The following is a 25,272-nucleotide window of genomic DNA, read 5'->3' as shown; positions in this document are numbered from 1 at the left end:
GATAAAAAGATCAGAATTGAAGAAGTAGACATTTTTTTTAATATGGCATTTTTTAATTTCCTACTATGTGCTAGGAATTGTACTAAGAGCTGAGATAGATACAAGCTAATCAGGTTGGACGTGGTCCATGTCCCACATGGGGTTCAGTGGCTTAATCCCATTTTGCAGGTGAAGTAACTGAGGTGCAGAGAAGTGAAGTGATTTGCCCAAGGCCACACAGCAAACAAGTGGCAGAGCTGGGATTAGATTCCAGGTCCTTCTGACTCCCAGACCTATGCTCTATCCACTAGGCCAGGCTACTTCTCTATTTCCAATGGCAGTTCTAGGTATAGCATCATTTTAAATCCTAGAGCCAGTTATCTAATCTTTCTCCTTTGACTTTCAAGTCGGATGGATGAGACTAGGAACTTTCACATTACTTGGGAGGGCAGGAAGGAATAATGAGTAAGGGTCTAAAAAGCATTATCAATCAATTTATCATTGGCATTTGTTGAGTTTTTAATGCATGCAGAGCACTATACTAAGAACTTGGGAGACTACAATACAATAGAGTCGGTAGACAAGTCCTCTGCCCACAAGGAGCTTACAATCTAGAAGGGAAGACAGAAATTAAAATAAATAAAATAATTATGGTTCTTGGTTATGTGCCAACCACTGTTCTAAGCTTTGAGGTAGATACAAGGTAATCAAGTTGGAGACAGTTCCTGTCCCACAGTGAGCTCACAGTCTTAAACCCCATTTTACAGATGAGGTAACTGAGGCACTGAGAAGTTAAGTGGCTTGCCCAAGGTCACACAGCAGACATGTGGCAGAGTCAGGGTTAGAACCCAGGATCTCTGAATCCTTGGCCTGTGCTCTTTCTGCTAAGCCACACTGCTTCTATATTACATTACAGTCATGTACGTAAGTGCTGTAGGGTTGAGGGTGAGGTGAATATCAAGTACTTAAAGTATACAGATTAAGTGCAAAGGTGACACTGAAGAGAAAGGAAGTAGGGGAAAGGTGGCTTGATTAGGGAAGGCCTCTTGGAGGAGATTTAACCTCATTAAGGCTTTGAAGGTGGAAAAGTGCTGGTCCATTGAATATTAAATGGGGAAAGAGTTCCAGGCCAGAGGGGAATGATGGCAAGGGGTTGGTTATGAGATAGATAAGAGAGAGGCACAGTGAGTGAATTGATGTCAGAAGATGGAAATGTGTGCACTTGGTCGTAGTAGGAAATTAGTGAGGTCAGGTAGGAGGGGAAAGCTGATAAAGTGCTTTAAGGCCAATGGTAAGGAGTTTCTGTTTGATATGAAGGTGGATGGGCAATCACTAGAGATTCTTGAAGCAAGGGGAGACTGGACTGAACAGTGTTTTAGAAAAATGATCCAGCCAATGAAGTATAGACTGACATGGGGAAAGAGTGGAGGCAAGGAGGTCAAGGAGGAGGCTGACGCATTACTCAATGTTATAATATAACAAATTATAGATAGATTAGATAGATAGATATAGATAGATACTATATATATAATATGTTATTGGATCAGCATAGTAACTGTTTGGATGGTGAGAAAAGGATGGTGTTTAGCAAAATTGTGAAAGTAGAAAGTATGGGAAGCAGCATGGCCTAGTGGAAAGAGCACAGTCTTGGGAGTCAAACGACAAAGGTTCCAAACCTGGCTCTGCCACTTGTCCGCAGTGTGACCTTGGGCAAGTCACTTAACTTCTCTGTACCTCAGTTATCTCATCTGTAAAATGGGGATTCAGAGTGTGAGCCCTATGTGGGACAGGGACTGTGTCCAACCTGATTACTTTGTATCTACCCCAGTGCTTAGAACAGTGCTTGGCATATAGTAAGCACTTAACAAATACCAAAATTATTAACGTTTACTAGAACTGACAGAATTTGGTGACAGATCGGATGTATGGGTTCAATGAGAGCAGTGAGTCAAAGATAATGCCAAAGTTATGGGCTTGTGATAATGGGAGTGTAGTGGTGTTGTTTATAGTGATGGGAAAGACATGGGGACAACAGGGTTGGGATGGAAAGATAAGGAATTCTATTTTGGACATATTTTATTTGAGATATTGGCAGGAGACCCAGAACTGAGTCTCGAGGGTCTCCCACTGTTAGAGGATGGGAGGCGGAAGGAAGCGGAGCTTGAAAAAAGAAGAAGAAGAAAAAGGGAAACAGTGGTCAGGGAATAAGAAAACAATAGGAGAAGGCAGTGTCAGGGGAGCCAAGGTTGGATAGAGTTTCAAGGAGAAGGGAGTGGTCCAGGAAGATTGGGATGGAGTAGAGGCAGTTGAAATTGGCAAGAAGAAGGTCATTGGTGACTTAAGAGAGGGAAGTTTCCATAGAGTTGGAGGGTTTCAAAGACTGAAGTGGAGGAGAGGAAGCGAAGGCAATGGATGTGTTTTCATGGTTGACAACACCTACACAAGAAAACAGTGAGATCTGTAACGTTTACCTGGCACTCTGAGTAATTCTTCGTAAATCTACTCGGAAGTTATTGGAATCTTTATTAACATTTATTGACTCCCTGGGAAAGGGCAAGCATTACTGAGAGCTGATTCAAGACCTCATATAGACAATACACCTGGGCTCAAGCAGGTAGCATTGTGGGTGGATGTCTGGGGAGAATTAATTTGGGACCTGAGCAGATTCAGGTCCAAATTTCTGTCATTCATTCCTGTTCCGGTCTATTGATTTACCAAACCTGACCTAGTAGGAGGGTCTATGGAAGAGGAATTGACTTAAACAGAATACATTCAAATAGGAGGATAGCTTAAACTTGTCTAAAGAATGATTTTCTGACAAAATGCTACAATGTTGTTCCTTTAGTGAAAACTCGAAAACGAGCCCCAATTTTCATACATCTGTCTGGAACTGAAATGGCTGAGAAGAAACACAAAAGAATGTAATTTTACCAGATTCAGAGGAAATAGAGGTATGTAAAATAATTTAGGATACACGTTTCAAAGTGGACATGTTTCATAGTCAGATAGGAATCAGGTAGAAAATTAGAATGTTTTGTCAAAGGGTAGTTCAGCTGATGATAGATGACTGTAAGCTCGTTGTGGGCAGGGAATGTGTCTGCTTTATTTTTGTGACTCCCAGATTCTTAGTACAGTGCTCTGCACATAGTAAATGCTCAATAAATACTATGATTCTATTTATCTATTTTGATGGTAATGATGCCTGACTACTTGTTTCATTTTGCTGTCTCCCCCTTTTAAACTGTGAGCCCATTGCTGGGCAAGTATTTTCTCTATCTGTTGCCAAATCTTACATTCCAAGCACTTAGTACAGTGCTCTGCACACAGTAAGCACTCAATAAATATGATTGAATGAATAAGTACGATTGACTGACTGGTCTGGACAGGTGACTATTTGCTGTGTTTTGTATGGAGAAACCAGCCTCCATTTCTAAAGAAGAGGATTCTGCTGTTGAAATCAATCAGTTGTATTTATTGAGCACTTACAGTGTGTAGAGCAGTGTACTACGCATTTGGGAAAGTAAAATGTAACAGATTTGGCAGAAATGTTCCCTGTTCCCAAGGAGCTTCCATTTTAGAGGTACAATCTATGTCTTTGGGTTTGTATGAAAAGGCCTGTGTGAGGCTAACATTCCATTCCTGGGGCACTGAGGTGTGAAGGACAGCCATGACAATAGAAGTTCTGATGAAAATATCTAATTTTGAGCTTGGGACACATGGAGTGGCACTTAAATCCTCTCTCTTCCCCTCTTTCTCTACACCCCTCCCCTGCCATCTCCCTCTCCATCTCCACAATTTCCATCTTGCAGAAGCAGGGCACCTGGAATCCCCTGTAGCTGCTGTTGGAATATTGAGAGTAGTGTAACTTGGAATCGGGACTTGGGATGACCCGGCCAAAACCCTAAAAAAAGTCAGTCAGTCATATTTATTGAGTGCTTACTATGTGAAGAGCACTGTAGTAAGTACTTGGGAGAGAACAATATAACAGACACTTTCCCTGCTCACAATGAGCTTACAGTCTGAGGGGGGAACAGACATTAATATAAATAAGTAAATTATGGATATGTACATGAGCGCTGCATGGCTGGGTTGAGGTAATTGATGGAGGGAACAAATCAGGGCAACACAAAAGGGAGCTGAAGAAAGGAAAAGAGGGCTTTCTCAGGGAAGAACTCCTGGAGAAGATGTGTCTTCAATAAGGCTTTGAAGAGGGGGGCATTATTTCTTTAGCAGTAATAAGCTGTAGCTCTTACTGCTATTATTGCTATTATTGCTGCTGGTTTATAATTTCTGCTATATTTGATTACATTTCTCCTTCATTGTAAGTCTGCTGTCATTTCCACTGCTTTGTAGACCAGGAATTGGGCCTGAATGAAAGTCGAATTTTACTACTACTATTTAGGTGGCATCATTACTTTGAGTGGCTAAAATACATCCTTGGTTGTGTAGCATTTACTGGGTATAGACCAGTAGTAGTTACAATATTTATTAAGCTCTTATCATGTGCGGCACACTGTACTAAGCACTTGGAAAGGGTCAATGTACCCAGAATATGGCTTTCTTCAGGAATACTAATGGTGCTTTGTCAGATCTGTTCAGTTGGTCATAATGATTTATATGTTGTCTTGTGAGACCCTCAAAAGTAAAAGTATGGCATTTATTGAGTGCCCACTGAATGTGATGCATTTCACTAAGTAATCAGGAAAGCAGCATATTCTCTGCTCACAAGAAGCTTACACTCAGAGGAGATGAATACAGAAATATTTGCAGAAAGAATAATCAGAATTAGAATGTACAGAAGGCTGCACATATTCTCCCAAAGCTGAAGAAGGGCATAATAACTGTTGAAGGTGTGCGTTAGGTTGACGGGATCTGGGGCATTGTATTAATTGGGGAAACGCTGTTGAAAGGAGTAGTATTTTGAGAGGATTTTAAACTCAGGGAGTGTTCTGGTATGTTGGATTGCATGGTGGAGAGGGAGCTTTGAATGTGAGAAAGGGGATGAAGATGAAGAGGCAAGAGTGAAGTACAATTAGAAGGCTTGCTTAGGAAAAATGAAGAGAGTGAACAAGAAAAAATGAGTGATGAGAGCCAGGATGTATGGGAGGGAGAAGGGAAAGCTTTGAAGCTGATCATAAAGAGTTTTTGCTTGAGGAAAAGGGAGATTGGAAGAAGGCAATGGAAGGTTTTACAGATTGGAGAATTGTGTTCAGTAGCTATTTAAGAAGATGCTCTGGCAAGCAGTATGTAGTGTAGATTGGGAAGCAGCATAGCCTGGGGGATAAAGCACAGATCTGGGAGTCAGAAGGACCTGGGTTCTAATCCTGACTCTGACCTTTCGGCTGTGTGGGCAAGTCACTTTACTTCTCTTTGCCTCAGTTACCTCATCTGCAAAATGGGGATTAAGACTTTGAGCCCCGTGTGGGACAGGGACTGTATTCAACTTGACTAGTTTTTATCTACCCATTCCCTTAGACCTGTACATGTTGTATAGTAAGTGCTTAACAGATACCACAGTTATTATAGATTGGAGGGGGAAGAGGCTGGAGACCTGGCAACCAGTGAGGCTGGAGACTCAGACAACAGTCAAGTATCTCTATGATAAGAACTTGAAGCCGGGACGAAGAGATGAAGGGGAGGATCTGGGAAGTGTGATGTAGGAAGAATTTGTTGGATATAGCAGTAAACTGAAAATGAAAATTGGAAAATAGAAGTTGAAGATGACTCCAAGATTGCAGGTTTTGGGGACAGGGAGGGCGATTGTATTGAGAGATGGAAAATTGGGGAGGAGAGTGGGTTTAGGGGGAGAGATAAGTATTTCTGATTTTGACACTGAGTTTAAGGTGCTAGTTAAAATGTCCTGGAGGCAAGAGGAGATGCAGGATTGAGGGTCAGATGAGAGGTAGGGGCTAGAGAGAAAGATTTGAGTTATGCACATATAAATGGTAGCTAAAGCTATGAGAGCTGGTGAGCCCCCTGAGAGAATGAGTGTTAAGAACAGAGCTTTGCAGGATGGTCCAGAGTAAAAAGATGAGAGGCTGAGAAGGGTTCAGTGAATATAACTGAGAAGCAGCAGGCAAAGTTAGGAGGAAGAGGTCTGTATCAGGAAAACCAAGGGCTTCATTGTTTTGAGGATGCGGGGTGTAAATCAGGTGAGAGGTAGAGGAGGATCAGGATGGACTACTGCCCCTTGGACTTGAATAGGAAAAGGTTCAGGCCATGTTTTCCTACTCCTCAAGAACCTCCAGTTGTTGCCCATCCACCTCCACATTCATTCAGTAGTATTCATTGAGTGCTTACTCAAACATAAACTCATCACCACTGGCTTTAAAGCAGTCAGTCACCTTGCCCCTTCCTATCTCACCTCTCTCCTCTTCTACTACAACCCAGACAGCACACTTTGCTCCTCTAATGTTAACCTTCTCACTGTATACCTCAATCTCATCTTTCTCGCCACTGATCTCTCACCCACATCCTGCCTTTGGCCTGTAATGCCCTTCCTTCTCAAATCCTATAGACAATGACTCTCCCCTCTTTTAAAGCTTTGTTGAAGGCATATCTCCAAGAGGTCTTCTCTGACTAAGGTTTCTTTGCATCTTCTTGCACTCCCTTCTGCGTCACCCTGATTTGCTCCCCTTATTCATCCCCCCTTCCAGCCCCATAGCACTTATGTACATATCTGTAATTTGTTTATGCATATTAATGTCTGTCTCCCCCTCTAAACTGTAAGCTCGAGGTGAACAGGGAATTGTTTATTGTTTATTATTGTGTATTGTTATATTGTACTCTCATAAGCACTTAATATAGTGCTCTGCTCACAGTAGGTGCTCAATAAATACAATTGAATGAATGAATGATGTATGAAAGAGATCATCTGTGATCTTGGAAAAAACAGCAGCATGGCCTAGTGGCAAGACCACAAGCCTGGGAGTCAGAGAACTTGGGTTCTAGTCCTGGCTCTACCATATTGCTTGCTTTGTGACCTTGAGCAAGTCATTTAACTTCTCTGTGCCTCTGTTTCCTCAACTGTAAAATGGGGATTAAATCGTACCATCCTAGTTAGATTGTGAGTTGCATGTGGGACAGGGACTGTATCTGCCCTAATGAACTTTTATCTACCCCAGTTCATAGAACAGTGCTTGACACATAGTAAGTGCTTAACAAATAGCATAAAAAAGTGAAGGAAGTGGCTGAAAGCCTGACTGTAGTGAATTATGAAGAGAAGTTGGTGGAGAGGAAATGAAGGAGATGGAGATTTACAATCTGTTTTAGGAATTTGGACAAGGTTGGAGGCAGGAAAATGAAGGATCTGTGGACTTGTAAATTGGGGAGACTCAAGCTTGTTTGAAAGCACAGGTGCTACCTATGGTCAGGATTTAATAATAATAATAATAATAATGGCATTTGTTAAGCACTTACTATGTTCCAAGCAGTGTTCTAAACACTGGGGTTGATACAAGATATTCGGGTTGTCCCACCTGGGGTTCACAGTCTTAATCCCCATTTTACAGATGAGGTAACTCAGGCACAGACAAGTTAAGTGACTTGCCCAAAGTCACACAGCTGACAAGTGGCAGAGCCAGGATTAAACCCCATGACCTCTGACTCCCAAGCCTGTGTTCTTTCCACTAAACCATGCTGCTTCAATTATAGTATTTCTTAAGCACTTACTGTGGGCCAGGCACAGTTCTAAATGCTGGGCTTCATATAAGGTAATCAGGTTGTCCCATGTGGGGCTCCCAGTCTTAAACCCCATTTTACAAATGAGGTAACTGAGGTGTAGAGAAGTGAAGTGACTTGCCCAAAGTCACAAAGCTGACAAGTGGCAGAGCCAGGATTAGAACCCATGACCTCTGACTCCCAAGCCCTTGCTATTTCCATTATGCCACACTGCTTCAATTTCTGACTGAAGGGCCACCCTAGACCATTGAAGTGGACAGACCCAGTAGAAATTCTGTCAACTAGATGGCTAATATGCATAGCAAAAGACCGCAGTGGCTACTGAGGCAGCCTCCTTTGGGCTGGGCCACCGTGGTCCAGAGTTGGCATTAGCCTGCAGCCACATGGGCTGTAAACTGAGTCTATATGTGAAAAATCTCCTTTTTCATATCATTTGGCATTGTAGTCAATTCAATTCATTATAGTCAAAGTCAGTTGAAATAAATACATGCATACTCGGTTATGGTCATTCTTCCATGTACCTTCCTGTAAGTATGACTCTGTCATTCAGAAGTACTGGAAATCATCTGCAATCATCTACCTGCTGAATTCTTCATTGCACTCTGCACCCACCCCCTGCTTCAGGATTGCATCTGGAGAGTTTTCAATACTCTACTGATCTCCACCATGGGAGGGAGAGTCAAGCAGAGGCGTATCCATTCCATTCCTAGCTTGGGCAGTGGTTAGTGAGTGGAAGGCAATCTGCTACAAGTCAAAACTCACCTGTGCTGGGCAACAGCGGCATGGGAGAGAGTCAAGGGAGGAGACTCAAATTTACTGCGAGGAAGGAGGCGGTCAACCACTTCCACATTTTGACCAATAAAACTCTGTGGATATACTACCAGAATGATTGCAGGTGGAGGTGGGATGTTCTGGGAGAGATGCGTCCATGGAGTTGCTATTGGTGGGAGTTGACTTGGCACCAAAAGATAAGATATCACTCTGCACCTAAGCAGAACATTAGTGGCAGGGATAAGGGAGTATGTGTGGAGTTTAGCAAACTACTAGCAGTACCAATAAAACAATGGTATTTCCTGGGTGCTTCCTGGGTGCTGAGCACTGTACTAGACATTTGGGAAAGAACCGTACAGCAGAGTTGATAGACATGGTTTCCCAATCTGGGTGAGGTGACAAATACTAGAATAAATTAGAGATAGGGGAATAGGAAAGTGTAAGGATGTATGTAGCTCCTTGTGGTGGGGAGGGGGAGGTCTACTTTGTTGGGTTGTGCCTCTTTCTTGCTCTTAATACAGTGCTGTGCACACGTTTAGTGATCAATAAATACCATTGATGATGCTATGAACATAAGTGCTGGGAGTGGTGGGAATATTAAATGCTTAAATGGTAATTCCATCATTTTCGATCCTAAAGTCTCAGGACAGAAAAGAGACATCTCCTCCAAGAGGCCTTGCCTAACTAAACCCTCATTTCTTCCTTTCCCATTCCCTTCTGCATCACCCTACTTGCTCCCTTTAGTCATCACCATGCCCCCAGGGTCACAGAACTTATGTTCATATCCGTAATTAATTTATTTATTCATTTATTTATCTTACTGTCTGTCTTCCCCTCTAGATTGTGAGTTTGTTGTGGTCAGGGAATGTGCATGTCACATTGTTGTATTGCACTCTAGGGCTCAGTACAGTGCCCTGCACACAGTAAGCATTCAGTAAATTTGATTGATTGACAGAAGCTCATCCATCATTCTGGATGGGAAACTCCATCATGTTTGATATCTGCTCAACATACAGTAGGTGCTCAATAAATAACGTTTTACTGATCTAAGTGATAATAAACCCTCGACCGTTCTTCCCCTCACATGTATTGAAAAACTTCACTTTGGTGACAATTGTGCTCTTCCTCTCTCCTCTCCTGGTTAACTTAGAGGAACATTTTATCCTCAAATAATATTAATGTAGAAAAAACAAGGACACTATTACGGTCTTTAAGCCTTGGTCCTAAATCAATCTCCTGGGTTTCTCCATCAGGTTTGCTTCAGCATGGTGTAGGGATAGAACATAGTCCTGGGAGTCAGAAGATTGTGGGATCTAATCCTGCCTCTGCCACATGTCTGCTGTGTGAACTTGAGCAAGGCACTTAACTTCTCTGTGCCTCAGTTCTCTCATCTGTAAAATGGGGATTGAGACTGTGAACCCCATGTGGGACAGGAACTGTGTCCAACCTGATTTTGTTGTATCCACCCCAGAGCTAAGTATAATGCCTGGCACAGAGTAAGTGCTTAACAAATGCCACAGTTATTATGATCATTCTTGCCAAATTCCCAAAGTTTCCCATAATGGCCTAAATCATCTCTGCTTTTCCCATGGATCAGTAGCTGCCCTGTGCCTCTCTACACAGAACTCAAGTTGAGGAGCAGATTAGCCCTACTAGGGAGAGGAAGGAATCTCTCCAAGGATTATCTTTGCAGATGGATAGGATTAATTCCATCCATCCTTTGGACTAAATTTTTCTATCTATACATCCTTTCCCTAGCCTCAAACTCCTTACCCCTCCATATATTCCAGATCACCACCTTGCCATCTTCAAAGCCTTGTAAAGTCTCCCGATTAGACTGTAAACCCATCGAAGGGCAGGGAGTGTCTCTATCTGTTGCTGAATTGTACATTCCAAGCGCTTAGTACAGTGCTCTGCACATAGTAAGCACTCAATAAATACTATTGAAAGAATGAATGACAGTACAATACAGTTAGTAGACATGATCCCTGCCCACAAGGAGCTTACAGTCTGGAGGAACAAATGTGAAGGATTAACGCCCATGTTTTTGTTGACCTTGTGACTGTGGGGCACCTTCCCAAACTTCTCAGCAACCATGAGACTGGGTGGTTGGGAGAGGGAGCATTAAATGTTCCCCAGCATTCTGGAATGTACAAGTTACAAACACCAGGCTGCCATAACCTAACTGATTGTGCACTGAGCATGTTCCAGCCTAGAAGTGTCCATGAAAACATTTAGCTTACTGTGGACAGGGATTGTGTCTGTTTATTGTTGTAGTGTACATTTCTTAGTACAGTGTTCTGCACGCAATAAGTGCTCAATAAATATGATTGAATGAATGAATCAATAAAGTGAACAAGGGCTTCAGTCATCTGAGCAAGGCAGCCTGGCTAGTTTAACTGCAACAAAACCATTCTGAGATATTTGTTTTTTCCAATATTGATTAGGGCAGGCTTCAGAAATCCAAGATCGTTCTGGCTAAGGTGTGGTGAATTAATCAATTGATCATATTGATTGAGGGCTAACTGTGTGCAAAACAATGTACTCAGTGCTTGGAAGAGTAATAATAATAATAATAATGGTATTTGTTAAGCACTTACTATGTGCCAAGCACTGTTCTAAACGCTGGGGTAATACAAGGTGATCAGGTGTCTCAATGGGGCTCACAGTCTTAGTCCCCATTTTAAAAATGAGGTAACTGAGGCACAGGGAAGTTAAGTGACTTGCCCAAAGTCACGCAGCTGAAGCAGCGTGGCTTAGTGGAAAGAACCCTGTCTTGGGAGTCAGAGGTCATGGGTTCGAATGCGGGCTCTGACACTTGTCAGCTGTGTGACTGTGGGCAAGTCACTTCACTTCTCTGTGCCTCAGTTACCTCATCTATAAAATGGGGATTAAGATTGTGAGCCTCATGTGGGACAACCTGATTACCCTGTATCTACCCCAGCGCTTAGAACAGTGCTCTGCACATAGTAAGTGCTTAACAAATATCAACATTATTATTAAGTGGCGGAGGTGGCATTAGAACCCATGACCTCTGACTCCAAAGCCTGGGCTCTTTCCACTGAGCCACGCTAAGTTGGTAGACGCATTCCCTGCCCACAGTGAGCTTACAGTCTAGAGGGGGAGATAGACATTAATTAAAATAAATAATGGATATTTATATAAGTGCTGCGTGGCTGAGGGAGGGGGGTGAGTAAAAGGTGCAAATCCAATTGTAAGGGTGAATGGTCAAATTATTTGAGAGGTATTTACTTTTTTGTTTGCTGTTACTACCAAGGCATTCCTGTTTGCTATCAGAACTAATGGAAATGAAATTCTGACAAATATTTGCTTTTTGAAATCATACTTTCAATGAAGAACCAATTTTCTGTCCTTTAGTCCACTGATTACCTATTATATTCATCCCCCCTTTAAATTTGTTGTTGAAACTTCTTCCCGACCAGATGAAAAGAAAATAAGACCATCATAATAGGAGAAATATGTTTTCTCCAGACAGTCATTTCAATGAAAGAGTAGATTTGATCTGCCTAATTACCTAATTGCATTCCTAGTCATGCTAGAATTGCTCTCGTCAGATTCAAACCTTGTTCAACTCTGCCACAGGGCTAGGCCATGGGGTTTCCCTGAAGAAACTCCAATTTGGACTTGAAAATCCATGGGACATGGCAAAGGATTGGTATGAACTAAGGCTGATCTGTGCTGTCAGAGGTGATGTTTTGCAGCGTTCAGCCTTTCAGCTGTCCCAGAGCCAGAATTCAGTGCAGTGTCTTGCCCGACCACATTCATATTTTTTTCAACCATCTATCAGCCCTGAACCTTACCCTAATGGTGCCTGTGGGGCTGGAGGAGGCTCAGGCCAGTGTCCAGAATCTAGTCCATCAATCAGTGGTGTTTACTGAGATCTTAACTGGGTGCCAAGCTCTCTACTGAGTGATTGGGAGAATATATTACAATGGAGGTTGTAGGCACAATCCCTGCTCTGAGAGAGCTTATTAGCGAATCCAGGGTTCTGGCATTGGGTAGCCGATCCATAATAATAATAATAATAACTGTGGCATGTATTAAGGGTTTACTATGGGCTAGGCACTGTTCTAAGCACTGGTAGGGATACAAGCAAATTGGGTTGGACACAGTCCCTGTGGATACAAGCAAATCGCGTGGGACATGATCCCTGTCTTAAGTGGGACTCAAAGTATTAAACCCCATTTTACAGATGAGGAAGCTGAAGTACAGATAAGTGAAGTGACTTGCCCAAGGTCACCCAGCAGACAGGTAGTGGAGCTGGGGTTAGAACCCGTGACTTTTTGACTCCCAGGTCCGTGCTCTACCCGCTACACTAGGCTGCTTCTCTAGCCAGCCTGGTTGGGGCAGCCCGTGAGTGCAAAATAAGAACTTTCTGTTGACCATCGCTACTTCCTCAACCCCACAGCTATGGAGGCCAAAAATGTAAATCATAAATCCTTAGGAGACAGCAGTCACAGTCACCCCGCTTGCCTCCCTTCAGACATCAGCTGTCAATTCATCAGACTCCGGACCCCCTCAGTACTCCTGGACAGTGGTGGATACCTCCACCCACGAGATCACTGCAGGGCCATAGCCAATCTTCCTTTCAGCTGTTCTTTCCAGGGTAGGTTCAAACCCCAACCCTTTTTTCTTGGTTTCCTCTTTGGCTGCCAGAAAGACAAAGCAGCAGACGTTAACGTTAGGGATTTTTTCAAACAAAAATTAGTTTTGCCATCTCTGCTGGTCATCTGCTGTGGAGAGAAGCATCTCTCTATTTGGGAAACACCCCTTTATTTCTTTGACAAGATGTGCTTCTGGCTCAGAGGACTGAATGCCATTGTACTTTATCTCTTCTTAGGCAGCCTATCCCAGAGTTTTGAGCCTCAGACTGAGCGTCTTTGTTTGGCTGTGCAATTTGCATGTCCCTGAATGCTATTTTTTTATCTTTCTGCTTTCATAAAGGCCTTTGTTCTCTGCAATCCACAATACCAATTCTTGTTTTAGTTTATTGTTCACAATGTAACTATGAGGGACATTATCTTTGCTTTACAGATTGGAGAACTATGTGTCTCTGATTCTTTTTTCTCTATTTCTCTGCCTTTGTCTCTTTCCGTCTTAGTTTGAGGCTCTGAAATGGAATCACCTTCAAATATGAAGAAAAGGAATGTGTAAAAATGTGCTTTCTGGTAAACCTGCTAAAAAAAAACTGCTTTGTTGTTTCTTTTTTAATTCTATATTATTATCATCATCATGCACATCAGTATTAAATTATTGGGTGTGGAGCACTGCTTTTTCATTTCATGAGTATGCAGAACACTGACCCGAGCATCCCTTGGGTTCCAAACACTGAACACGGAACCTCCAGTGTATGCAGAACGCTGTATTGAGTGCCTGGTGTGCAGAACACTGTACTGTCATTTTCCAAGTTAGAGCTGGTACAGGAGGTAGACATTAAACTGAGTAGGATATGTATGTATGATGATAATGATGATGATGGTATTTGTTAAGCGCTTACTATGTGCAAAGCGCTGTTCTAAGCGCTGGGGGTGATACAAGGTGATCAGCTTGTCCCGCGTGGGCTCACAGTGAATCCCCATTTTACAGATGAGGTAACTCAGGCACAGAGAAGTTAAGTGACTTGCCCAAAGTCACACAGTTGACAAGTGGAGGAACTGGGATTAGAACCCATGACCTCTGACTCCCAAGTCCATGCTCTTTCCACTGAGCCATGCTGCTTCTCATGTGTAATGGGGATGGGGTGAATATCAAACAGGTTGGGTGCTCAAGTAATAACAATAATAATAATGGCATTTGGTAAATGCTTACTATGTGCACTGTTCTAAGTGCACTGGTGAAGGAAAAGGGAAAATGAATAATGGATAAATGAAAGGTTATTCAGGTAAAGCTTCCTGAAGGAGATGGGATTTTAGAAGGCTTCTGAAGATAGAAGGAGTTCCAGGCTGGAGGGTGGGTAGGGACAAGGGGTAGATGGTGAAAGAGATGAGATGGAAGAGCAATACCTGGGTTGGTGTTAGTGGAGCAAATGTTCTGGTTGGGTTGTAGTGGGAGATGAACAAGGATAGGTAGAAGAGAAAGATTTGATTACTTAAAATTGCTGAGGAGGAGGTGAGGTGAGAGAAGTAATCAATCATATTTATTGAGTGCTTACTGTGTACAGGGCACTGTACTCAGAACTTGGGAGGGTACAACCCAATATAACAGGCACATTCTCAAGCAGTGTCATCCAGTGGATGGAGAACAGGACTGGGAGTCAGAGGGACCTGGGTTCTCATCCCCATTCTGCCTCTTGTCTGCCATGTGACCTTGGGCAAGTCACTTAACTTCTCTGTGCTTCACGTTCCTCATTGGTAATATGTGGATTAAGACTGGGAGCCCCATGTGTCCAAACTAATTGTGTCCAACCTGACTACTTGATTCTATCCCGGTTTTCAGTACAGTGCCCAGCGAACAGTAAGCTCTTAGCGAACACAGAAAAAAAAAAGTTGGCTGGTGCACTACAGCTCTCCCATTCATACAGTTAAGCATCAATTAGACAATGGCATGGAGAAAGCAGGATGGGATCACTTATGATGCTGACTACCCAATAAACTACTGTGCTCTGGCATGTCAATTAAATGATTCTAGAGATTGCGCTGGTGAATGGTGCAACTGAAACTGTGGCAGATTTTGGAGATTGTATATATATATATGCATACATGTACACATATATGTGTATGTATATATATACACACAAACATGCATATATGTATACACACACATATATAATAATGTTGGTATTTGTTAAGCGCTTACTATGTGCAGAGCACTGTTCTAAGCGCTGGGGTAGACACAGGGGAATCAGGTTGTCCCATGTGGGGCTCACAGTCTTAATCCCCATTTTTTACAGATGAGGGAACTGAGGCACAGAGAAGTTAAGTGACTTGCCCACAGTCACACAGCCGACAAGGGGCAGAGCTGGGATTTGAACTCATGAGCTCTGACTCCAAAGCCCATGCTCTTTCCACTGCGCCACGCTGCATATATATATATGTATATTTGTGTGTGGATATGTGTGTATGTGTGTGTATACAACTTCAAATTCTGCCACAGTTTCCCTAAACTTACAAGAGAGTATACAAAACATTACAGTAGGCAGGTAGAACTGTCTCCTCAGGAAAGTCTGGAGAAGCAGGAAGAAAAAATATACAAAATGTGACCTTGAAGAGTGGCCTCTAAGAACTGAAAACAGGAAGAAGGGGAAATGGCATTTTCTTAATTAGATCAGTGCCTGGAAAATCCCTTGCATGGAACTAGAGTTACTGGAAAGCAATTTTAAATTTACATGAATTTAACTAAATCTTCCGCACAATGGGTCCTGTCTTTGTTTAACTGAAATTTGAGGTTTATTTAAGCAAGCATATAAAGGCCCTCTAGGGAATACAACCCAAGGAAGCTCATTTGGTTCTGAATCCTCTCAACCACCCCCCACACAAATTTGCTATGTTTTCCATCTCTGTTCACAACTCAGCTAAGGTTCATGAGAAGTTTGGCCTAGCTTCAGATGGAACTCGGCTGAACCTTGGCCAAAATGTGTGTTTTCCAGGTGTGCAAACCTCACCAGAAGTTTTCCGCACTTGATTCATGTTTCAATTTTGTGATGAGGTCTTAGGCCAGAGGGAAAGTAACCCAAACTTTGATTTCCTTGTGAGAAATCTCACCTATCCCTACCCACAGTTTGCAAAGACTCTGCTTAGATTTGGCCTTTTAACTGTTTCTTGGTTACTTCAACAACTCTCCCAGGAAATTTCCAAACACAGAATTATACCAATCATTTCCAGAGGTTATGACTACTCATTTCTCTCAGCCCCACCAATTTCTATTTGAGTATGAGATTTGCAATTGTCTCGATAAAGATTGAAATTTTTTTTCTCTATAATGCCATGTGCTCTTACAGAACAGTTGCTTTTCATTGCTTTGATGGCACTAGATTCCTCAAACCCTAAGGGAGTTAGGTTGGCTCAGTTGGCTGTCTTGGATGGGGAGTGTTTTAATAAGATTCCGATGCTCTTTTTAGTTGAATTGCTTATTCTTTTTTTCATTTGGTAGCATTGGCCACCAGGGACATCACATCAAATGGCTTCCAAGATATACAACAAAAGGTTTGTGTGTGTACATACAAATTCACAGATCTCTATACAAATTCACCGGCCAACAAACCTGACAGGACCCTACGGTATTGCTATTTCTCTCTATATAGCTGTAGTGGGCATATATATGGACATATATGCTTATATAGGTGTAGCTTATATAATATATATCTGTTTATCTCTTTATCCATATGTAATCACCTCAACAGTTGTTTGAATGGATCTGTTCATATGCTATTGCTTTTTCACAGGCAAAAGGGACAGAGCATTTTAAAGAGAGAATATATCAAACTCAAACAATATGACAGACTACTGAGACTGAGATAGCGCAATCAGTCAATGGTATTTATTGAGTGCTTACTGTGTGCTGAGCACTGTACTAAGTCCTTGGAAGAGTACAATATATAGCAGAGTTAATAATAATAATGTTGGTATTTGTTAAGCTCTTACTATGTGCCGAGCACTGTTCTAAGCGCTGGGGTAGACATAGGGGAATCAGGTTGTCCCACGTGGGGCTCACAGTCTTAATCCCCATTTTACAGATGAGGGAACTGAGGCACAGAGAAGTTAAATGACTTGCCCACAGTCACACAGCCAACAAGTGGCAGAGCTGGGATTCGAACTCATGAGCCCTGACTCCAAAGCCCATGCTCTTTCCACTGAGCCACGCTGTGAATATGCTCCCTGTTCTCAGTGAGATTACAGTCGAGAAGGGGACACGAGTATACTGGTCTCCTTGGGACGGCAAGGAAATATCACTGTTGCAGACAGAATAGCTCACTAAGAAGCAGTGGGGAACTGCGACTTCACAAAAAGTGGGATACTAAGAGGCAGATTGAGATGGTGACAGGCCCTATGAGACAGAAGCTTCAGGGCATAAAGGAACTAGATTTTCACATTCAAAGCAGGAGGACAGAGTGGCCGCATATCAGTCTTTTTAGACACTCCCTTGCACATAAATGAGAAGCAATGTGGTCTGATGATAGAGCAGGGGCCTGGAAGTAAGAAGGACCTGGGGTCTGATCCTGACTCTGCCACTTGTCTTCTGTGTGACCTTGGGCAAGTCACTTAAATGTGAGCCCGTTGTTGGGTAGGGATTGTCTCTATCTGTTGCCGAATTGTACTTTCTAAGCTCCTAGAACAGTGCTCTGCACACAATAAGCGCTCGATAAATGTGATTGAATGAATGAACTTAACTTCTCTGTGCCTCAGTTAACTCATCTGTAAAATGGGGATTAAGACTGCGAGCACCATGTGGGACAGGGATTGTGTCCATCCCAATTTGCTTGTATCCGCCCCAGGACTTAGTACAGTGTCTGGAACATAGCGCTAAACAAATACCACAGTTATTATTATTATTATGGACAGACTTTTACCATCAGTCACAATATCTTCAAAAACAGGTTGCTAGTTTTTGCGGATATATATATTGTGTGTGTGTATGTGTGTGTCCTTGACCACTCTCCCATCCCAAGGATCAATACCCTTGAACGGACTTATCACCATCATTGTACTGTACTTTCCCGAGAGCTCAGCATAATGCTCTGCACACTCTAAGCATTCAGTAAATATTTCTGTCTCAAGGAGAAGCAGCTTTGTGAGCAGACCCATGGCCTAATGGGTAGAGCATGGACCTGGGAGTTAGAAGGACCTGAGTTCTAATCCCTGCTCTGTCACGTGTCTGCTGTGAGACATTGGACAAGTCACTTTGCTTCTATGTGCCTCAGTCACTGTGGATTGTGTCCAACCTGATTAACTTCTATCAATCCCAGCTCTTAGTACGGTGCCCGACACATAGCTTAACAAATACCATGAAAAAGAAAAGACGGCTTTCCCAATCTACTGGGAAATTTAAGCCAGGCCTTTAGAAAGTGAATAAAATTGCCTTTCCTGATAACCAAGTCCCTCTTTTTGGAAGATGCTGACACCCTATGAGCACAAGACTGAGGAACAATTTATGAAAAGAAGATAGTGACTCATGTGTGCAGTTTTGGCTTAATGAGGGCCATTTGAGAAGACAGAATTCATAACCAAGACAAGTTATGATTTTATGTTTCATTTCACTCTCTCTTTGATAGTTCATAGAAGAGCATTATTTCTGGAAAGAACTGAAATTTAAAGTTCTCTCTGCACATTTCTCTGACCTGTCATAGACCTCTGGATAATCTCAACAATAAAGCCTTACTGCAGCTTCTAACAAAAATCTGTTTTTATCTGTGGAATCTGAATTTCCCTTAATACATTACACTAGTTTCATCTTACTTTAATCATTCCTGAGCAATCCTATGGAAGATTTTTTTTTCAAAACAATTCTTAAAAACAAGTAGTAAGTGCCCTATTTATTTTTCAGAGTTTTAATTAGTAAAAGTAGGCCTGCAAAAAAGTCAGAAAACTGCAAGACATTGTTTTATGGAGTGCAGAGCAATTAAATGAGAAATTCATTAAAAATAAGCAGAGATTAATAACAGATGCTACTAATAGGTTATGGGGCACTGTTTTAGTCTCATTATGAGCAAATTTTAATGAGGAAAAAATACCAGGAAAAAAAGGCAAAATAAAAATAAGGCAGTCAGAGTAATTCCTCTGTAATGATTTGTAGAATGTCTAAATGATTATGAAATTCCCAACATGCTTTTTTTCATCCTAATTTCCAAAAAATCTTATAATATAAACCAAGAAAACATGAAAGCTTCTTTTTGAAGGGCAAATAGATCCAGATAAGCATAGAGAAATGATATGAATTTACCCAAGAAGTAACCTGCTTTATTGTTTCACAATTCAAAGCACAAAATTCATGTACACAAAAATAGGAGCATGGTCCTTCTTGGAGATGTACACTGGACAGTCCAGTTATCAGATACTGTTCCTGTCATCCTCATGACTGATAATTTCATTTTCAGTGGCCAGCCCCTGAATCAATCAGTCTTTGATATTTATTGAGCACCTCCGGCTCGGGAAAATATTATGGAAACAAGACACACATTCTCTCCTCTCTGACTCGACTCCTGCAAGTAGCAACATGGCCTAGTGGAAAGAGCATGGACCTGAGGGTCAGAGGAGCTGGGTTCTAATCCCAGCTCTGCCAGGTGCCTGTTGTGTGCCTTTGAGCAAGCCATTTCTCTGTGCCTCAGTTACCTCATCTGTAAAATGGGGAAATTTTTTAAATGGTATTTGTCAAGTGTTTATTATGTGCAAGACACCATACTAAGCACTGGGGTAGATAAAACCTAATCAGGTAAGACACAGTCTCTGTCCCACATGGACTCACAGTCTTAATCTCCATTTTTCAGATGAGGGAACTGAGGCACAGAGAAGTCAAGTGACTTGCCCAAGGTCACACTGCAGACGAGTGACGGGGCCAAAATTAGAACCCAGGTCCTTCTGACTCCCAGGACTGTTCTTTATCCACTCAGCAATGCTGCTTCTCTGAAATAGAATTAAATCCTACTCCCTCTTAGTTTGTAAGCCCCAAGTGGGACAGGGACTGTATCTGACCTGATTAACTTGTATCTACCCTAGGGCTTAGCACTGAATAAGCACTTAACTAGTTCCATTATTATTATAATGATTATTATTAATATCTAGGTCTTGAAAGTGGTGCCTTAGTTCACAGGGACTTGGGAGGGTAATGTGAAGACTGACCAGTTCTTCCACAGAAACCAGGTTCAGTCAGACTCAGACTGATTTTTACAAATCTTTAATATGAAATGATCATCAGACCATTTATAATTTGCCAGACATAAGATAATCATCTTGAACAGCTACTGATCTTCCTGGGGTTCACAGTCTAAGAGGGAAGAAGAATGAATATTTTATCACCATTTTCCAGATGAGAAAATGAGACACAGAGAAGAAAAGTGATTTGCCCAAGGTAACACAGCAGGCCAGTGGCAGAGCCAGGTCTAGGGTCTCCAGATCCCAACCCCAGGTTCTTTCCAGTAGGCCATGCTACCTCCATGTTAAGTCAATCTATTAATCAACGATATTCATTAAGTGCTTAATGTGTGTAGAGCACTGTACCTGCTCTGGAGAGTACAATACAACAGAGTTAGTAGACGCATTCCCTGTCCACAAGGAGCTGTTCAGCATAATACATGCAGCATCTGTGTCCAGTATTTATTTGGGCCGTCAGATTCTAACACACAGATCCACATATCTAAACAACCAGCTGCTCTTGCTCACTTAAAAGGTCTGTTGCCCTCTGAAAATGCTCAGATCTCTCTACTTGGCAGAAGCATATTCAGTCTATATTCTGTTACAGTTACCCAGTAGCATAGTACTTGTGGTTTAGATGTTCCTCAATGCTGATGCACTTCATCACACTCCAGGTCCTCCATCTTCTCTTAAGAGCCCCTGTGAGGGGAGGTGAAGCACTAAGCTTGTAATGGTGTCTTAAGGGCTAGATTTCATTAAAATAATAGGATTGGCTTTTATAGGTTCTCATAATTCAGCAGAAGTTTATTATTGCTGTTAAAATATGTAATTGCTGATAATTTAAGAATATCATCTGACTTCTTTTTCTTTAGTATAAATACATATATACTTCTCTTTCTCTCTCTCTCTCTGTCTCTTTCTCTCTCTCTCTCTCTGCCTCTCCCCACCCCCACCGTGTGCATATATAGAGAATGAGAGAGACAGAGACATGCTTCTTTAGTATTGCAGCATTTTTGTATTTTGTCATTTGTTTCAGAAGAGGGGGGCTAATTTGGATTGAGTTCTGATAATGAGAAACAGTCTTGCCTCCTGAAAAGAGCACAGGCCTGGGCATTAGGAGCTAATTCTACTATTTGCCTACTGTGTAAACTTGGACCAGTCAGAGAAGCACAGAGGATGGAGCACGGTTCTGGGAGTCAGAAGGTCCATAGTTCTAATCGCGGTTCCTCCCCTTATCTGCTGTGTGACCCTGGGTAAGTCACTTCACTTCTCTGGGCTTCAGTTACCTCATCTATAAAATGGGCATTGAGACTGTGCACCCCACATGGGACAGGGACCATGACCTACTCTATCTGCTTGTATCAACTCCAGTGCTTAGTCCAATGCCTGGCAGATAGTTAGCTTCTAGTGCTTAGTACGGTGCTTGACACATGGTAAGTGTTCAACAAATGCCATAATAATTATTCTTATTATTATTGATTTAGTGGGCCTCAGTTTCCTTATCTGTAAAACAGGGATCTGTTCTCCCTCCGTCTTAGACTATGAACCCTGTGTGGGACAGGGATTGTGTTCAACTAGATCATGTACCTGCCCCAGAACTTAGCACAGGGCCCAGATATACTACATATCTTATATATGTACTGAGCACTGGCATAGATATATGTATTACGCTCGGCACATAGTAAGTGCTTAAAAGATACCACAACTACTGATTGTTATTAATGAGCTAGAGGGACAGGATAAAGTTGAAATAGAATGTTGCCTGAGAGATGCTGATGAAGAACAAGAAGCAGCGTGGCGCAGTGGAAAGAGCACGGGCTTTGGAGTCAGGGCTCATGAGTTCGAATCCCAGCTCTGCCACTTGTCAGCTGTGTGACTGTGGGCAAGTCACTTAACTTCTCTGTGCCTCAGTTCCCTCATCTGTAAAATGGGGATTAAGACTGTGAGCCCCACGTGGGACAACCTGATTCCCCTCTGTCTACCCCAGAACTTAGAACAGTGCTCTGCACATAGTAAGCGCTTAACAAATACCAACATTATTATTATTAACAATTGTTGGAGTGAAATTTGGAGAAAAGGTTCAGCAAGGAAGAGAGGAGTCAGGGACTCCTAGATTAGGTAGAGCAAAACTAATCCAGGCCCAATCCTAGACAGGGCCACAGAGATACTCCATCTGTTTGTTGTACTTTCCAAGCATTTAGTATAGTGCTCCACACACAGTAAGTGCTCAGTAAATATGACAGAATGAATGAAAAATGAATAGGTCATATTTCAGAGATATTTCCAATGGCATGCATTTTTCTATAAATTATCTCTCTTTCCCTATTCCCCTTCTTTTAAGAATAAAAACTGTCTGAGCCAGAGAAGCTGAGGAGGATACAGATATAAATGGAAAATATCAAGATTTCACAGGCCTTAAGAAATTCAGCGAGGAAAATTGTTTCTTTAACTTACTGTGGGAGTGACATGTATGCATTTCAACAGATAACTGGAATTAATTTTGAATTCAAACCCCCAGCGACATATCAACTGCCAAAGTGACATGAAGCAGCATGGCGTAGCAGATAGGGCATGAGCATAGAGGTCAGAAAGTCACCGGTTCTAATCCTGGCTCCTTCATTTGTCTGCTGTGTTGCTTCCCAGCTGTTAGATTAGTTAATCTAAACTGGTCATCTTCCTGGGTTGCAACTCTAGACTGTAAGCTCAGCAGGGAACGTGTCTACCAACATTGTTATATTATATTCTCCCAAGCACTTAGTACAGTGCTCTGCAGATAGTAAATAATAAATACCATTGCTTGGTTGCAACTGCTTCCAAGTCTCTAAAATCTTGAGTAGAGTGAATACCTGCTAAATATTAAATATTATATGGCAGTCAAGTTCCAGGATAGAATCCTGAAACTAACCAAAACTATCTACATTCCGTACTTAATGAAGCTTGTTAATATTACCATACTGTTATTATTTTGAGACACCTTGAATTTCAGGACATCCTTCTGCACTATCTTTCTCCAGGTGAGGACAGATTAAAAATGTTCTTTACTCATCTAATCAGGGTCTCTTGAGGGCCATGGCTTTTATTTCGGATCATGATTTTTTCTTGGCTCCTAACAGAGATTAAAATGTTCTTACTGTGCCATGTCTTCTCTAACTGACTTTATCACTCTTCAGTTCAGTCTAGCTCCATTAATTTCTTTGCAGGATTGAAAATTCAGCGATGCAACATGAATATTTTAAGAAGGATGATTAGAGGCATGCAGGCATTGAACTGGTTACAGCCATTTCCCTCCATGGTATCCAATTTTAGTTCTAAAATCAAATGCACATTTCTCTTTTATTAAACAATTTGCAAGTTGCCAGTGGACAAATATGTGTAATGTGTAATGAAAATGGAAGAGTCTGTTCAAAATGGTGGAAAACATGTCCCAGAAGGCCAGGGAATTTTCAAAACCTTGGGAAAGACTAACAACATGTTTCCGGCTGACAGGTCCCTAAAGAAATGGACATAATTGTGTAGCTTCAACTGCCGCATTTCCAGGCTCTTCCAGTCATCTCTATCTCAGGGGGCTAAGGTCAGTGTTTTGATGGAATACAAATGTATTTTCTTCCTTCCAGCAAGAGTTCTAAAGGCAGTGAATTAGGAAGGTTAAGATTGTAAAACTAATTTTTAAGAAAATATACGGGAGTTTTCTAGAGTGGACTGTTGGTAATATATTCAGAATTATCACACCAAACATAAATGTTGGTTTTGTTTTTATTTTCACATACTGATGAGTTGGGATCACACAATAGTGTGCCTAAGTTTTCCAAAAAGAAGGGATTTCCAACTTGCATAATTAACCTTCTGAATATTGTCCTAATGACCTTTCCTTAACAACTGAACTTGGAGATTTGCATTTTCAGCCCAAACCTGAAAAAAAAAATTCTTGATAAAGAAATAAATGCCTCTCAATTTACTTGGGGGCTGATTAGAGAAGCTTCATAAGCCTTTTCACACATCAATTCACAAGGTTCTTAAAATAGTAATGTAATGTACATTAATTGTACCAATCTGATGTTGATAATTGCCCAGATTTGCAGAGAAGGAAATTAAAATTGGGGGAAAACATTATTGGAAAAAGATTATTCCATTTTGATGTCTGTGTCCTCCATCAACCCAGCAGGGATGAGGATGGGTTATTGTAAAATCGCATGGATGCTTGACTCTATTTATTGCCATTGTTCTTGTCTGTCCGTCTCCCCCGATTAGACTGTAAGCCCATCAAACGGCAGGGACTGTCTCTATCTGTTGCCGACTTCTTCATTCCAAGCGCTTAGTACAGTGCTCTGCACATAGTAAGCGCTCAATAAATACTATTGAATGAATGAATGAATTGCAACTAATCAGCCCCTGACCTGCCATTCCCGGTAAAATGCCACAGTAGGGCTGGCATGAGAATCAGTCTGGAGGAAACCTGGGGAGGAGCAACAGAGCGAAAGAGCTGACGGAAGGCTGCCTGTTGGGCTCCTCGCAGGAGGATCTCTCTCCATCCCTCTTATCTTTTCTCCCCACAGATTCTCCTCGATCAACTCTCCGGTTCCTTCTCCCAAACCCAAAGTTCTCCTCCTTTTGCTTTCCGGTAACTAATCCCCACCATTGCTAGCCTTGATTATGTGTTTGAAGAAGAAAATACTGAGATTATATCCATGTATGAGAATAGGACGGAAAGATCATTCATTCATTTATTGAATTGTATTTTTGGAGCACTTACTGTGTGCAATGCATTGTACTTAGCACTTGGAAGAGTACAATATAACAGCATATTCCCTGCCCACAACGAGCTTACAGTCTAGAGGAGTTGGTGATTGACTTTCCCATTCTACACTGTATTTTGGGGGGGAATGAGGATGTTCCATTTGCAATCTGGCTATTGTGAGTTTACCAGAGTTTGTGAAGTGAGACCCCAGGAGATGAGACACATTTCCTACCTACAAGAAGTTTATACTTTGAGATAGACATAAAAAAGTTTATGAGTAGAATCAAAATAAATATTTGAATG

The sequence above is a fragment of the Ornithorhynchus anatinus genome, chromosome 1, assembly GCF_004115215.2.
Source record: "Ornithorhynchus anatinus isolate Pmale09 chromosome 1, mOrnAna1.pri.v4, whole genome shotgun sequence".
NCBI lineage: Eukaryota > Metazoa > Chordata > Mammalia > Monotremata > Ornithorhynchidae > Ornithorhynchus > Ornithorhynchus anatinus.
The sequence above is the reverse complement of the archived record's forward strand: the minus strand, read 5'-3'. Positions refer to the sequence as shown.